Source organism: Silurus aristotelis, assembly GCF_946808225.1.
Source record: "Silurus aristotelis genome assembly, chromosome: 25".
NCBI classification, from domain to species: Eukaryota; Metazoa; Chordata; class Actinopteri; order Siluriformes; family Siluridae; genus Silurus; species Silurus aristotelis.
The window spans coordinates 5,496,454-5,512,099 of NC_139598.1; the positions used below are offsets into that span (position 1 = coordinate 5,496,454).

Consider the following 15,646-nt stretch of genomic DNA (forward strand, 5'->3'; position numbering starts at 1 on the left):
CTTGTACTGTTTTTCTTACCTTGGATTAATCTAAATTTCCCCCCTATAATTGAATAGGCAGATGTCAATTTTTAGAGTTCATGTTGAAAAATGATCAAGATCTTGGATTGTTGATTAGAGGAATTATTGCCTCTATTTTCTAGATATGTTCTGCTTTCTGATTGGTTTCAACCAGCGATAGATAAAGAACTAGGCCGCATGTGTGTGTGACAGCTGGGCTGTAGCTTTAGTGTTTAACTTGGACATTACTCTGTTTCATTGATTCAGCATTTTAGGGGCAGGTGTGCATTGTTTTGTAATAGACATATATGAATTAGATGGACAATTATCAACTTCTTATCTAAAACTTCTCTGTCACAGAATTTAAAGGTTCGAACGATCTCGCTACTCTACATAAATACCAGTGGTTGTTGTTCAGTATTAACGTCGTATAGAAAACAAAAGAATACCCTAGTCTGTCATTTGTAATAGAAAGAAAAGAATGGCTGAGTTCGCGTTGCATACCATATGTACTTTTAATTTGTGCTTAATAATGTGTTTAAAATTGTGGGTAATAAAACATCACAGTTTAATTCTTAAATCTGATTGGTCAAAAGGTCTTGGTTAATTTCCTGTAACAGAATTTTTAACAGTAATGTGACCCACAGGGTGAATCAGGTTTATATTGATACTCTTACTAATATGTTGTGTTCAAGTTTTTCCCCCCTTACTAACGTCTTGATTCACAGGTATTTCACAACAGTACACACATCATTTAGCTTATAAAACATATCACTTGTCATTTATAATAAAATTGTTATCTTCTGCAAATTCCTGTGGTAGAAGAGGCGTAAATCTACTTGGAATTGGCCACACCACATTGTTGATTATTTCTCTATTAACAATAGTCTCCTAATAGTCTCATTTCATACATAACTGGTTATAGCACATGCATTATATTTGCATTCGCTGCGCAGTATTTTTCTCTGTTCTTAAGTAGTTTAAAAAAAATGGAAATCATTTTAATGAAGTGTGTGTTACACTTGCTGAAGAATGTTTGTCGAAATAAGTCATGTTTTCACTTCATTTATCCTATTTTTACATTTTAAGTTTGCCTGAATGTTGAAAATCCTAGCCATGTTTGTGAATGCACGTAAAAACCTGTGACGATTGTCAAAAAAGTGCGCAGTGTGATAGAATTAATATAAAAATGTAATGAAATAATAAATAATAAATTTTAAATGTGTAGGTAGAAGGAAAAAAACTACAGAGGACGCTGTTATTTTTCGTGCGTGTTCGAGGCCTTCATGTTGCTGAAATGCTTAGTCACATTGGCGAGGTCGATAGAGAGCAGGTTGTGTTGCCGGTTGTTGTTGCACAATGGAATGTGCTGACTGCAGTCAGCTGTGAGGCCTTTGTGGGTCTTGTGTAGAGCCGGGGTTCTCTCTCTCTCTCTCTCTCTCTCTCTCTCTCTCTCTCTCTCTCTCTCTCTCTCTCTCTCTCTCTCTGTATGAAGTCTTTTCTCAGTCATTCCAGTGTAGGAACTGGTAAGTACTTGCTGAGAGCATGATAACTGGTTAACCTTTCAACCTTCTGTGCTTCACCATGTTATCAAACTGATTTTTTTATACAAAATTTTTGCTTTAAGGTTTTTTGTTTGCTGGTTTTCACACTTTTCTTGAACTCTTTAAACAGAATTCTAAGCTTCTGAAATCATTCCTACCCTTCTTTTGACTGGGGCAGATCTTATTTCAAGAGCAACGTCTCTTTCTACTCTCAGCCTATAATTGTAAACGGGACACATTGGGTGTTGCGCTTGTTTTCTCAATAATGATAACGAGCGAGTTTAACCCCCTTTGAAAGCCGGTAACGTTCACAGGCTTTGTCCTATTATGCACGTGAAAAACTTAACACGGCAAATCCTTTCAGGGCTTTCACGATCACATGACCGTTCTCATGGGCAGGAACCTGTCAGTTCATGCAAACACAGTGCTGTAAAATCACGACTTCGTTCTCGAAGACGCTGACCTTCGAACCTTCGATGTTCTCTTAGCCATTTAAACTTTGCCCTCACCGCATTAGAATCTGTAAACCAACTTCACGCTGCTTCAGTGGTCATGGTTCAGCGGGTTTTGGAGATTTTTTACATTTGGATTGTTTATGGAAACCATATGATCCGAGGTGCATTAATTAAAGGTAAGTTTCTGTAATATATACAGTATTTCATAAAAGTGAGTACACTTTTAAACCCTTACATTTCAGCAACTATTTAATGTGTATCTTTTTAAGAAACAATAATCTAGAAATGAAACTTGGATATATTTTAGAGTATTCATTGTGCAGCTTTTATAGATTTACTGTCCTCTGAAAATAACTCAACATACAGCCAAAAGAGCTGGCATCAAAAGTTAGTACACCCTACGTGAACATGTCAAAACTGTGTCTAAAGTGTCAATATTTAGTGTGAGCACCATTGTTATCCTGCACTGCCTTAATCTTCCTGGACATGGAATTCACCAGAGCTGCACAGGTTCTTGATGGGATCCTCTTCCACGCTTCCATAATGACATCACGGAGCTGCTGGATGTTAGACACATGGGGTCGTTATTATGTTGGAAAACAGCCATTCGTTCCAGTTTGCAAAGGGAGGCCATCATGTTCTGCTTCAGGATTGTTACAGTACATGTTGGAATCCATGTACAATGTCCAAGACACAATTTTCTTTGTACTCCTCACCAGGGCATCGTCACACATGCTGGAGCCAAACAAGTTTATCTAAGTCTCATTAGACCAGGGTAATTCATGCTCTTGAACAGGTTATCTTCAGCAAACTTTCTTGTGATCCAGCTTCAGAAGATGCTTCCTTCTGGGAGGATGACCTGCAAAACGACTTGCTGCAGTGTTTGGCATACGGTCTGAGCACTGACAAACAGACTTCTAAAGCAATGCTGCAGCACTCATGCGTCTGTTTTTTGAAGCATCTTCTGCACCGGACCCACAGCATAAGGATTCTACTTCTTTAATTGACCTTTGCGAGTCCTCTTCCGAATGGAACCCATCTTGAAAAACCTCTGTATGACCCTGGCCACTGATCGGTAACTTAATTTCAGGGTGTTACTGATCTTCTTATAGACTAGGCCATCTTTGTGGAGAGCAACCATTCTTATTCTGAAATCCTCAGTCTTTGCTATCAGGTGCCTTGTTGAACATTCAGTGGTCATTATGAGAGAATTGTACAAAAAGCATCAAATCAGATGTTTTGCCTTTTATAACTATATAAAACTCTAATTCAAGGTATTTATGTAAAAACATTTACTTTACAAAATGCAAAGGCCACATATTTAGTTTATCTTTCATTTAGGCATTTTGAAGCTTATAGTTGCTGCTTGTTGAAGAATGAATGGGAGATTTCTCCTTTGAACAAATTCACTCATGCTGGGTTATTTCTTTCTGTAAAAAAAAAAAAAAACCCAACAAAAAAAACATTTGTGTAAATCCAAATTTGTATTGTTTTTATTTTATTGTATTGGCAAGTTGACAACCATGTCCAAAAAAATTTATATAAATATAATACAACATTGTTTTGACATTGTTCCAATTTTTTTTTTGAAAAAATACAGACATTTGGTTCAGTTGTGAAATGTTAAACATCTAGAATATATTATACATTTAATTTTGTATATTAATTAAATAATATATCAGTGTTTGTTCTCATCGTTTTAATTGAATCCAATACTGTGTTGCAATCGAGGTGATTGAGCAACCTGACGCTCGGGAGTCACGCCAGAATATATCTAGTATGACCGTCCCGAAGTTAGCAAATAAACAGTTTACACAAGAGCACTTTATTTAAACTTTACCATTTTCACATGATAATGTGGATTATACAGTTTTGCTCACCCGTGCTGATGTCTCGCCTTCATTCGTGACACCTGTGTGTTTTCTTTTTATGTGCTCCTGCATCACGGTGGCACTTCCATCACACACAAGCTCCGCTTTGCATAACTTGCAGGTTACAGTCTTTTTTGTTGCGTTTAATATAAAATGCTTCCATGCCTTGGATGACTTGGGATGCACATTTTCTGCTGCCGGTTGACCTGTACATGACTTGTATGGCTGCTGTTTTCTCTTGCCGTCACGCTAACCTGTAACTTGAGCAGCCCAACTAATCGATAACAGCATTTGTTGACAACTAATTTGATTATCGATTATTATCGATTTAATCAATTAGTTGTTGCAGCCCTGCAAGATACACACATTTGTATGGTCTTGTCAAGCAGAGGCTTTACATGGTTAAGCGATGTACAGCTATCATCACGTAGGGTGTACTGAATTTTGCCAGCTATTTTTACAACAATGGCTGTATATTGAATTATTATTAGAGGACGGTAAATCTGTACTGGTATACGAGCTGCACATTGACTACCGTACTCTAAAATATATCCAAGTTTCATTTCTTAAGTATTGTCCCTTGAGAAGATATACTAAAGTGGTCGCTGAAATGTGAGGGGTGTACTCACTTTTGTGAGATACTGTGTGTGTGTGTGTGTGTGTGTGTGTGTGTGTGTGCGTGTGTGCGTGTGTGCGTGTGTGCGTGTGTGCGTGTGTGTGTGTGTTTGTGTGTGTGTGTGTGTGTGTGTAAGTGAGTGTCAATACATATGACACTCACTTACATTTATATATGGATAGTATCACTATGATTTATTATATATGTTATTAAAACATTTGGTGACATTTTTGGCTATGTGCTAGGTTCTTTTCAGATTTACCTCACAATGTCTTCCGATCGGTCAAAAATTAAGGCCCTTTGGAGACAGCTGCCCTTGTTGTAAGAGAACACATTCCGCCTGCTTAGGCAGCCTCGTCCCAGTAACAGTATTGCGTTCGAATAAAAGCTATAACTATAACTTTGTAACTAAAAGGCACACGTCTATTAAGACGACAGTGCCAGCAAACATTAAGCAAATATGCCACAACGAGATTATTATAAAGTGTAGTGCATCCTCAGTGTTACAGTTTCACCATAGACTCCAGTTGCAGCCCTAATGTGCTTTATTGAGTTGTAACTGAATTATGGTGAACAGGCCTAATTAGGAGAAAGCAGGAAAATGACGACCTTCTTGTCCGCCTTCATTAGCTGCGATGGATGTGAGAATTCTCTGTCTGTCTGTGTGTGTGTGTGTGTGTGTGTGTGTGTTAGAGTGCCTGTTGCCGTTTGCATGCCTTGCCTGTGCAGAGATTTTTTGCTAATGGCTCAGATTACACTGGGAGCAAAGGGCATGGAGGAAGGCAGGCCTGCTACATTACATTGCTGCTCACATTCAGCTGTAATATAGTTTTGTACACTCCGGTGGATCTCTGAAGCCATACAAGGTTTTATCGGTCATCGATGACTAAAGGATTTAAAGATATTCAGCGACCAGATTTATAGTATATGCAGGTAAGGTGATAGGGGACTGACATGAGAGTGCTACTTTCTCGCTTTCTAACTTTTTTTTCTAAAATCTAAAAAAAACAATACACGCTGTAAAACCACTGGAATCGAGAATAGTTCTGGTTTTACAATCAGATTGGTTGACAAGTTTTCAAGCTGTTTTAAGATTTTGCTTCTTCATTAGCTTGCTAGCTAGCAAAAGTGCTTTGAATTTATTTCTGGGAATCTGAAAACTAAAGTATCTGTCACTGACATTAGGATATTTTATTTTTTAATTAATTATTATTATTATTATTAACTTTTTTTCCCAGATTAGAGGCAGGGTAAGGGCTAACATGTAGTTCTGTATACACACATTCTGAACAAAGCGCTAACATTCTTCATTTGGAAACATAAGCTCACAGAGGGGCCACAAATGACTAGTGTGGATGTGATTGGCAAGGTTGTATTTTTTTTTTCTCAAGGAAGTCTTAAATGTTCAGTGTAAAATCGTTGTCTTGTTAGAGACGGTTCTAAGTAGAACCATTTAAGGAAGCTGGTAACCTTTGTACATCATTTTTTTTTTTTTTTTTTTTTGCCCATTTTTTGCTAAGCATTCTTTCCTCCACTCCTGAGACACCTCAATTAGTTATGTGCCAATGTCAAGTTGCTTCTGGATGTACAGTATTAATATGGACGCTTGTGAATATTTAATTCCATTTCGCTTAACACCGCAATCATTTGAAAGCCAGCGTAATGTCAATTGTCACAGAATTTTAATCAGTTTGCATTACTACCTTTATTCTTAGACCTGAAGTATGTAAGGTTCACTTCAAACAATAAATTTTTTTGGATAGGACTATCCAAAAGCTGCTCTGGGCTCTCTGCCTACAACTTTAGTGGGTCATGATGCTTTTTAAAGTGCAGCCGATTGGTTTGTGGTCGAACCATAGCGCAAGTTTGGCAGCAGGCCAGGATTGTGATATTCAAGGAAGGTCCGAGCTGTCTTAGAAAATTATGCTGAGGCAGGTGAAGCTGAGGTGGATCACGAGTTGAACTTAAGGTTTATCCCCATTAGGTTGCCATTACTTCTCTTATACTCCATAAAAAATGGGGTGAACGTAAGGCTGCACACTTACTATGAGGTCAAGCCAGGTCCAAGCGCTTATACACACTTATAGATCTCTATAAAACAAGCACTCAAACCCCAAGTTGGGATGGCCTTCAGATATCCCTTCAACTACATCTTCTAAGCAGCAATGGTTACGGGTCTGCACAAGAGAATGGGTGGTTGTTCAAATCTCAGCCATTAAGGATGCCACCAGAAAATGTGTCCTTTGTTAGCTCCTTGTAAAGCCCATGAAAAGCTACTGTATCTGTTTCAGTGAAAACTGTGATACATAGTAAACTTCAAAAGGCAAATTGCAAGAAAGACAGCTTAGGATAGTAGCTTTAGCAATTAGACAAGTAGCTTTAGCAACATGCTACATAGCTAAGGTTTGTCATGACTCTAATGTTAATAATTACATTCTCAAAAAAGTGATTTGTTTGGTCAAGATTGTAGATTTAACCAAGTACAATGTCTATCTATTACCTGGTCTAAGGCTTATACCTTTAAAAACGAATTACTATGTATGCCACACTGTTTGCAGTTGGAACGTCAACAAGTTGACAAGTTGAAATTTCATGTTGACGGGACATTTTCTTTGTATTTTTTTACCGGTTTGAGGTGGGGAATTACAAAATGCATCCTCACCTCAAATGTAGCGTAACTAGCTTACTAATCAAAATGTTGAAATCTTTAGCTTTCTATCTTGAATGAAGTTCTCAAGGAACTAATTATAAATAGCTTTAGACAGTTCTGAAGATTCTCAAACGCATAGTCACTAGGACATCAATTATTTAGCAAAACTACTAACTTTACACCTTAGACACAAACAGTTATATAAGTCATGATTCGTAAGTCAAATTTCAATCAGTAAATCAAAGCTGATCATGTGACCTTATGCTTTGCCAGCTCCACATAGTGCTAGCATTGCATTTGAGTGTAAATTGATTTTAATAACACAATATAGTAGATAAGTAACAATAGCTAAAGTTAACATCTACATAATCACAACGTATTATTGAGCTTGTGAACTACTCTCACTAGATTAGCTAAAATTGTGGTTTCTTCTTTTGCCTCTGGTAATGTGGCTTGAAAAAAAGTTGAGAAACATGAGGCAAATGATCTCATTAATGATGTGTGTCAGGCTTGGTATTGTCTAAATAAAGCAAACTTCTTGCAACTTTTGAAAGATTTATTAATTTTTATCTTTAATTAGTTTAGGAAAATTAAACAGAAGGACTAACTGCTGATCTCTGCCATAATCAAAATGTGTAAAATGCTCTAACATTTCATCGTACCCACCTTGATCTTGCCACGGAAATAGATACCACTGTTGGCATGGCGCTAACTAACAATAAACTAACAACTGTTGAAAGACTTTTTTTATATCATACTTATTTGTAGTGCGTAACAAGAAGTCTACTCTACTTCTAACTGCCAGTAATATGTGCTTGGTCGTCCTGGCCCAGTATTTTCTCTTTATTTTTGTTTCTGATGTCATAATTCAGTAAATGGCCTGAAGATACACTGTGAAATTATGGTTTATTTTAGAAAACCATCGGCCAAAGAGCTACTTTCGGATAATGACGGTGTTTAACAGCTGGATGCTGTGATGTAATTGTAATGCAATTTCACGGTCGTGTTGTGCACCAGCAGGGTGATGACACGCACTCTCACATGAGTGTAATACACCCAGCTTTCCCCTGACTAAACTCGTTCCTTCTGTCTGTCTCGTCTCATTACGTGAGCTTTAGGAGAATAAGCAGCACTCCTAATCCGCTAATGTCTGTGTGGGCCAATTATCCTTTACACGAAATATATTGCGATAGTCAGGTCAAAAGATGTTGTGTCGTCAATAACTGTCATTCCTTGTTTCCATACAAGAGGTAAAGTTTGTGAGGAAGACTAAAACTGTGAGAGGAATGTGTTTATGCAAGTGGGTTAGCTCGCTGACTCAAAGGCAGCAAAAGGTTTTCTTGTTGCTAATGTAACACCATCTCACAGGCAGTGTGTGAAACATGCTGGCTAATGCTAGTTAGATTGCTGGCTGTTAGCCTTCTCAAGAAACTCATTTTAAATAGCCTAGTTGCGCTTGTAGTCAGGCCAAATCCCGAATGAGGCTCATTGACAGTCAAACCCCTGTTCAATGAGAGCAGCTACAGTTAAACAAACCATTTAACCAATATTATTTAACCAACCTAATGCTCACACACATGGAGTAAGGAAACGTTTCCCCTCACAGCTTTTAGCCCTGTGATGTGTAAATTAAATGCAAACACTTGAATGGGCTAAAAAAGACTAAGCTCTCTACGTGTTTGTCCTTTATGGATGTGGCATGAAGCCAAACTGTCGATTTGGACTTGAGCAAAAAGCGAAAATGACGAGTAGTATAAGGAAGAGAAGGGAAAAAAGTGTCACTTGCAGAAAATCTGCTTCTGCACTGAAGTGAAACTAAATACTAGTGTGAGAGAGAGGGTGTGTGTGTGTGTGTGTGTGTGTGTGTGTGTGTGTGTGTGTGTGTGTGTGTGTGTGTGTGTGTGTGTGTGTGTGTGTGTGTGTGAATTGTATCCTGAGTCAAAAGGAAGTGTGATTGTGAGTGTATAAGTATGTTCACATCTATCTATCTATCTATCTATCTATCTGTCTGTCTGTCTGTCTGTCTGTCTGTCTGTCTGTCTGTACAATAGGTGGATGCACATCTAAATAAAAAAAATACATCTTCAGCCCTGTGTAATAATTTGCCACTGTCAGCAGTTTTAAAAACACACACACACACACACACACACACACACACAGACACACACACACACACACACACACACACACACTATTAAAGCTAGTGATAAGTGTTTTCCCTTAGCATTAACTAGGCCAGGTGACCCACCCAGTAATAATCACATGCTGCCTGTCATACAGAAAGAAAATAAGATTGTTTCGACCAGCATTGCCTCCAGCTGTGCGTTTTAGCGTCTGGCTAATCTCAGTGTCAGACACTCCCACTGATTGCTGATATCTCTTACGCTCTTCAGGTTGCAGTCTGATTGGATTTTCGCGTTTCTGTACACCGGTCTGTAACGGGAGAGCAAGCGTTTGAAATTCACATCATCGTGACTTTTAAAGGTTGTCAGTCACATGACCTCTTCCTGTAAAAATTGGCAGGGTTTTTTGCCCACATTTGTGACAGAAAAGTAGACTAGAAGTCTTAGAATCGCAACACTGGCGGCTTTTAGTTTGTGTAACGGCAGTCCAACAAAATAGACCCAGTTTGCAGTTCACCCAGCATGCAGCTGTGAGGGACAACCAGAGAGGGAACAAAAAAATCAGTATTTTGTGGGTTTCAGTTTTAGGAATTTCTGTGTATTATGCAAATGTGGTGCTTGTACAAGCTGACACGATAGACTTAAAGCTGACACATTATGCTTAATGTTTTGTAGCATAGTTGAATCTTTATCATATAAAAACTATATAATTGTTCACTTTTCCTTTTGGTCTGAACACTTTTTGTAGTTATTTGACAGTTTTGTAAATTCTATATATACGTGCTGTTCCATTCATAAAACCTGTTTATTACTTACAAGCTACCACTTTTTCTTGCTACTATTTAAACGTGTAAACAGACCTTAATGTGTCTTCTGACAATCATGTCTAATAGTCCTGTGTATAAGTGTTTACCAATTTAAATAAAAAAAATATGGGTGTGTTCAAACTGTAGATGACTTCACACAGCTAATTACAAGTTCGGGCAAGACAAACGGAGATATCAAAATGGCTGACAAGTCAAAAGTACGAAGGACTGCTAAGAAGGTCCAAGTAGTCTTACAGTAGCGGATTGAATGTATCTACATACAAACACGTTCAATCAAATCTGCAAGAAAGATGTTCGCGATAAGACAGCAAGTTCACATCTGTATGCTGCGCTTTTCATATGGTAGCAGTTAGCGAGCTGAATATATTATAGGTTAGGACACGAGCAGTGTGTTTAGCCTGAGGTTAGCTATTATCCAACTGTACTGCACAGAAGTGAACACCTGCTTGTTGAGAAAAGGAAGGATTGCTGACAGACGCCATGCACAATCTTTCACACATTCATTAACACGTTATTTGCCTACATTTCATGAAAGTGCCCAAACCAGTAAAAGTTATTTGGCTTCTAACGTGGCTTGTAAAAAAAAATCTAACAGATGCTAATATTAGGAAAGAACATTCTCCACAGTTTGCTGCTTAGGTTTGATTTTGGACAAGAATTTTCTTCATTCATGTTTAAGCATTCCAGTTCAACGGTTGTCAATAAAGGATCTGTTAAAACATCCTCATACTTTTTTTGATTGCCAGGATGTGTAAACAAGAGAACAAACAGTGCAGCTACTGACTGATGGGTAACACAAAGTTTTTGTAATTGCTTTGCATCTATGAAAATAGCTTTGTTGTTTGCAACCAACTAAATGGAAGTGTTCACATCTTTGTGCTGATATTGATTATTGCTATTTTGCAGTGTATATGACCTTGTAGTTGTTTGAGTGTAATGTAAGGAAAATCGTCCATACTGATTTGATTAATCCTTTCCTTTAACAGTGTTAGCAATTACAATGTGTTTTTTTTTTTTTTTTTTTACTTGAAACTGAAATTGACATAATTTAAATTATATGTCATGAACCAACACTAACTTTTCCTATAATACCGAAGTAGGAAAAACTACAAATAGTAATGTTATAATTATGCATCCCCATTGGTGTGAAATTTCTTCTAATTCTGTTGCAGATGTTGTGTAATTAGTGGAAGGAAGTCTATTGGTGTGCAACTGAAGTGTCCTACGTTCTCAGTGTAACTACAACAGTTTCCAGTAAGACCTAAAGTTGCGTAAACAAACATGAAAAAAAAAACTATCAGAACAAATCTGGAACAAAGTTCTGGCAAGGTATCAATCAGAGTTTTGTTTAAAAAAACGATGCCAAATGTAAAATATTGGAGGGGGTATCATTATTAAAACATTAGGGCTAAAAAAGGACGTTAATAAACTAAGCCAAAAGACGTTTATATATATATATATATATTGCATATGTATGTATTTGTATGGCTGACCATTTTTATCAAAAAATACAAATGAATAAATATAAAAGAAGCGAAATTAAAACTTTCATCACACCACGTCTTTATTCACGACGTCCTTTCTTTACTCAGCTATTAAAACAATAACTGAATACATTTTTATTCATTAAACACTTGTTTACTGATGCGCCAAGGCTTAAAACAAGCACCAAAATCCTTCATGATGCACACATCCGGCAATTAAAACCGTCCGTGTGGTAACATAGCAAAAGTTCCGTCTGGTGTCCTGATGATTTAAGTAATTTGAAGCACCATTATTACTTTAAAACCTTTACAAGAAAATTGTGTCTTCATGCTCTATGTTGAGTTTGGTTTCACCAATAATAAACATACATTTGCATAAAGCATCCATATTTGTCCATACCCATGGTGATGGTTTGTGTGTGTATGTGTGTGTTTGTGTGTGTTTGTGTGTGTGTGTGTGTGTGTGTGTGTGTGTGTGTGTGTGTGTGTGTGTGTGTGTGTGTGTGAATGGAAGGATATTCCTGACAATATTAAAAAAGAATTGCAAATTGTATTTCCATATGTGGGTGCATAAACTGTGACATGATCCAAACGCAGTTGCAAATCTTGCATTACCGTTTGCGTTTTGCGATTTCCTTTGCGATACCATTCGAGTTTTCGCAGGCTATATATGTGACGCAGAGAAAATGAAAAAGCAGACGTGGTAATTAATATTGTTATTTACATATGACGGCCATAACCACGGTCATATATTTCGAGTGTAAGACACTCGAAATATAATGCAGCTTAGAAAGGATATGAAATCACACAGGAATATGTAGAATATTTTAACACAGACAATGTTATATCCGGTTGCCATTCATGCTACCATGCAGTATTACATGCTGAAAGTTTTTGAGACTGCAGCCTTTTTTTTAGGTCCAGTTTGTAACACTTCAAACTGTGGTAAAAGTTATATTTGTTCAAGCCACACTTCTCACCATTGCTAATACAAAGCACATTTTTATTACACATTATTCCCTGCACTGAGGTGATTTAGGCAAATATCGCTGAGCTCAGTGCTGAGCGGTGCATATAATCTTTATTTATTTGTTTGCTCTTTATTAGATTAGATTTAGCTCCAGCATAAATCTCAAAAATCACGTTTGGCACTAAATGTATTTTGACTGCTTGAGTGAATTTGGGGTAAAATTGTAAAATCCTGTTCGTTTCGAATTCACTGAGAAAGCTTTAGAATGAAGAAACTTGTAGTTATTTTAATGCAACTCCATGACATTGTCTCTCACTGTTTCAGATCTTTATACAGCGCCACAAAAAATTGTTACAGTTCAATTACATTTTATTTGTATCGCGCTTTAAACAGATAAAACGATTTTAAGGTTATATAAAATGTGTAAGTGGCGACTTTGGAAAGAAAAACCTTCCTGAGATGGTATAAGGAAGAAACCTTGAGAGGAACCAGAAGGGAGCCAATCTTCATCTGTCTTGCACCGAATGTCCATTTATTGTAATTACATTATTGAGGTGTAGTAATAGGTATATAAATGCAGATCTATTCATGCAAACTGTCCTGAGTGACTGTAGTAGACTGTTGATATTAATTACAGTTCGAATCATTCCTCAAAGTTCTTGAGTTGCTCAGCAGCTTCATGGATTTTTAGGCTGTAGATGTGGAACCATCCCCAGCTGCACAGAGTGGACGGGTTTCATAGTTTAGCTTGCAAAGGGGATAGAAGTTCTCACCCTCCTAAAATGTGTTGCCTAATTCTGTGGCCTCCTCCATGATAACATTATTGTATCTGTTAAATGTTGCAGCAACCTCCAGTTTATCTTCACATGCCTACAGGCTTGTTGATAGTGGAGAATTTAGAGCTTTGTGTCCTCTTGGCTTGGTGCTTTCAGAGTAATAGAAGTCATCACATTCACGATCCTACTACAGCTTCACTGCTTCTGCTTTTTTTTTTTTCCTGCAACTAATTTTGGAACCAGAGAGAGATATGATTTAAACCTCCTTTTTTGCTAATTACTTTCAGAACGTAATTAAAAAGGCGTACTTCATGTTACCATCTAATAAGCCAGAGCAGACTCCCTAGCGGCCCGAACAGGCCCTGAAGACGTGCAGGACACGATTAAATCCGTTACCAGCTTCGGCGTGATTATCAGCGCGATTATTATCCCCCCCTTGTTCCTCTACAAAAATCTACCCCCCCCCCCCCCCCCCCAATTAATGACGAACTCGTTCCCTCTCATAATTGTTTTGGGATGAGTGTGTGCTCTGAGAGGAGTAGGTTTTAAAGTCAGCTTACACATTATTGACAGCCTTCACTTAATTTTTGTGTGGGTTTTTATTACATTTTATTGTAATTAAGATACTACATTCTAAAAAGGGTGTATATAATCATCATATTTCAGTTATTTGAACTGAATATTATTCAGTCTATTAAGCGTAACATTGACATTTCGCTTTATACAGTTTGTGAATTTATTTCCAAAAAATTATCATACATATATTGTAATGCATAAAAGACTGTATACTGCAGCTGTCATGTCTTCAGCTGATCGTAGTTCTCAGTCGGAGATCAGCACTAGTTGCATTTTTTTAATATATATTTTATATAATGATCTGCACTTTCATCAACTGTTTTTTTCTTTTCTTTGGAGGGTGCGTAAATGGGATTTTCTAAAGTTTGAGTATGTTTGGGTTATTAGGTGTTGTGTAAAGGAGCTGCTGTTCATGAAGGACCATAAATGGTTTTTAGATTTTTTTTAATAAAAAACAATAAGCCACTGCAGTTTGTTAACCATGCCAAATCTTGTCACATGCTATTCTATAAAATAATGGTATAGATATTCTGAAAAGACTTGGGATCTATATATAGACTTGGGATATATATTTTGTGTTGTGATGTAAAATCTTTTCACCACTAAAACACACTTCTCTGTATCCCTTCCCCCTTTATCTTGAGCATTCCGCTCTCGAGCCGATGACATAAACCAGTAGCTGATCTATATAATTGTGGTGAGCCCTCTGACTTCAGGTGCTTCCTGATGGATGAAGTCCAGATTCTCTCTCTTTTCCTCTGTTGCCCTTCAGAGAGGCAGCGCGTTCCTGACTCCAGATCAGTGTCGAAGCAGCTCGGCATCTTTAAATAGCTTAAACTGCACTCAGTCTGACTGGTCTGGGAAATCTCAGCTGTCTCGCTGACACACACACACTGATATCACACAGCTCTCAGGAGGCTAACATCACCGAGCCGCCTGGGGTCTAAATATCGCAGATATCAAGTCAATATGGCATGAATATATCATGATGCTTAGTGTATAGAAAGATAATTAGCTGAAGACAGCGCACTACATTCTGTGTATTGTTTTTTTTTTTTTTTTTTTATCACCTTACATCATTCATATTACAATATATTGTTCAAAGATCATGTCTGTTTAAAAATATGAAGTTTTGTGCCAGTTTCATCATGGTTTATATAAACAGAAAGGGCGCATGTTCAACTCGTTTGAAAATCAGTCGAAATAAGGGTCATTAGAGGGTAATTGTCCTGTGTAGTCTTTTGAATAGGACAGAGTTTATCCCTGCTTTATAACACGGCCTACTAAGGCAGCTTTGTCGCAAATGGGAAAAAAAATAGGTTGAGACAACTGCCTGTCAAACGTAAGATCTTTTAAGATGTTTAAAATGTTTCAACCACATGGAAAAGGATTTTGGGAATGTCTAACCGCATTGCAGTGCAGTCTATACTGTATTTGTTTGATTTGTAATCTCATAGTGTTTAAGTAGCTAACTAAGAAGCCAGCCACCTATTTAGCCCTTTAGCTTCATCTACTCGATTGGCTAATCAACACTTAGACATGGTTATAAAATATCAAATAATGCAAATGTTTAAACCTTCCTTATATAATGCCTGTTTTTTTTTCTAACCAGTGATTGAAGCTGACGATGCCTATTGATTTCCGCCACTGCAGGAATGGCCTGAGTGTGTGTGAGGACTGAAACTGAGGTGAGCCTAAACACACACAGGCTTTTGTGTGGTTTTAACAGTATGCCATGATATTGGAAAATTATT

The 15,646-nt window shown here is 37.4% G+C and overlaps 1 protein-coding gene across 6 annotated transcripts in view; it reads left to right on the forward strand.

Moving 5' to 3' along the window:
* The window catches only part of ncoa2 (nuclear receptor coactivator 2), a 68,472-nt gene that overhangs the window by 2,081 nt on the left and 50,745 nt on the right, over window positions 1-15,646 (forward strand). For 2 of the 6 annotated variants that reach the window (XM_083530257.1, XM_083530252.1), the window contains exon 2: window positions 15,505-15,580. The exons of 1 other annotated variant lie outside the window; for it this stretch is intronic. The gene's annotated coding sequence lies outside the window, so the exon portion shown is untranslated. Of the gene's footprint in view, window positions 1-1,835; window positions 2,176-5,306; window positions 5,420-12,042; window positions 14,233-14,363; window positions 15,581-15,646 lie in introns of those variants that run through there. 3 more of the 6 variants (XM_083530253.1, XM_083530254.1, XM_083530255.1) reach the window with 3 other exon arrangements.